This window comes from Carlito syrichta, unplaced genomic scaffold (assembly GCF_000164805.1).
Source record: "Carlito syrichta isolate Samal-C Ts95f unplaced genomic scaffold, Tarsius_syrichta-2.0.1 Scaffold303328, whole genome shotgun sequence".
Taxonomy (NCBI): Eukaryota; Metazoa; Chordata; class Mammalia; order Primates; family Tarsiidae; genus Carlito; species Carlito syrichta.
The window spans coordinates 196,567-198,096 of record NW_007247424.1 but is presented as its reverse complement, the minus strand read 5'-3'; the positions used below and the strand labels follow the sequence as shown (position 1 = coordinate 198,096).

General features: G+C 41.2%; 1 protein-coding gene across 5 annotated transcripts in view; it reads right to left on the bottom strand.

Annotated features, from left to right (window-relative positions):
- Window positions 1-1,530, bottom strand: part of GABPB1 (GA binding protein transcription factor beta subunit 1) — a 67,457-nt gene that overhangs the window by 9,916 nt on the left and 56,011 nt on the right. The gene's annotated exons all lie outside the window — the stretch shown is intronic.

The window sequence follows — 1,530 nt, the reverse complement described above, 5'->3', positions numbered from 1 at the left end:
CAATCCACTCACCTCAGCCTCCCAAAGTGCTGGGATTACAGGCAGAGCCACTGAACCTGACGTATTTTGTTATGGCACCCTAGCAAACTAATAACAGTCTTTTTTACATAACACATTCATAAATTAAAGCAGGAAGAACTGAGAACTTTATGACATTGAGCCTTCCCTTTCAAAAACATGGGTTTCCTTCCATTTGTGCATCAGTAGATTAGTCCGTTACAAGGTCAAGATTTGGAAACAATGTTATATCTGCTTAATACAGACATTTTGAGAGTTTTCTTATTTTCTAAACAATTAGAATTAGTTCTTTAAGGCTTTGTGAAAGTATCCGGGCCTAAACCAAATCTCAGACCAGCTATCAGCAGAAGATTTCAGGAGATTGAGAAAGAAAGCCTTCTTTTCACAGGTCATGAGGATCCCCTTTTGGTTTGGCACAGTGGCTCACATCTGTAATCCCATCACTCTGAAGAGACTGAGACAGGAGAACTGCTGGAGCCCAGGAGCTGGAAATCAGCCTAGGCAACATAGCTGGAGATCAGCCTAGGCAACATAGACCCAATCTCTACAAAAATAAAAATAAAAAATAGCTGGATGCGGTGGGGCAAACCTGTAGTGAAGCAGACAATCACCTGAGCCCAGGAAGTCAAGGCTGCAGTGAGCTGTGATCCTGCACTGCACCCCAGCCTGGGCAACGAGGGAGACCCCAACACACACACACACACACACACACACACACACACACACAGTTTCCTCTTCTATAGCTATAGCAGCAAACTCTTAAAATCTAGTCTCTGTTTAATGTCATGCCTCCTCTGTCACTCAAAACCAAAACCTGGTTTAGGAGAAGTTCCACCTGTATCCCTGCCGTTCATCTGTCCCTTCACCGGCCACTGAAGAGGCATAGTCTCTGCAATCCTCATCACTTTTTGAAAGACTACATACTGTTTTGGAAAGGGAAAAGGTACAGGGTGGTTCCTGCTCACACAGGCACTTTCTGTAACTTCTCTCTCAGCCTCCCCATTCAGTCTCAATGCTGTTACAGCACTTCCTACTCAGGCTGGGGCCCTATCTTCTAAAAGGGTATATTTATTGGTGACGTCTGAGTTTAACACTTTTTGTTTCCTTGATGAAGCAACATAAGTTTCCATGAGGGTCCTCTTGCCTTGACAGTAATGGTCTTAGCTGCTGTGGCATTTTGCGATGTTCTCAGTTTCAATGAGAAATGTAGTTGGGCTTTTGTTTCATCCATCTTGTTATTCTTTGCAGTTTCCAATGGAAAAAAAGGCAAAATTCACAACAAAGCTGCTAAAGTTACCTACTACCACATGTGTGTTACAAATTCCAAGTCCAACTTCTTTTTAAGTAGCTTTTTCATACATGGTATTTTTAAAAGTTCATATGATATTTGAATTTCATTAAATGGTCTGGCAAATGATTGTTCAATGCTGACTTTGAGTTATTTTGTGTATTTGTGGTGATATTTAAGCTCATTTTTCTTTTCTTTTCTTTTTTTTTTTTTTTGAGTTGGAG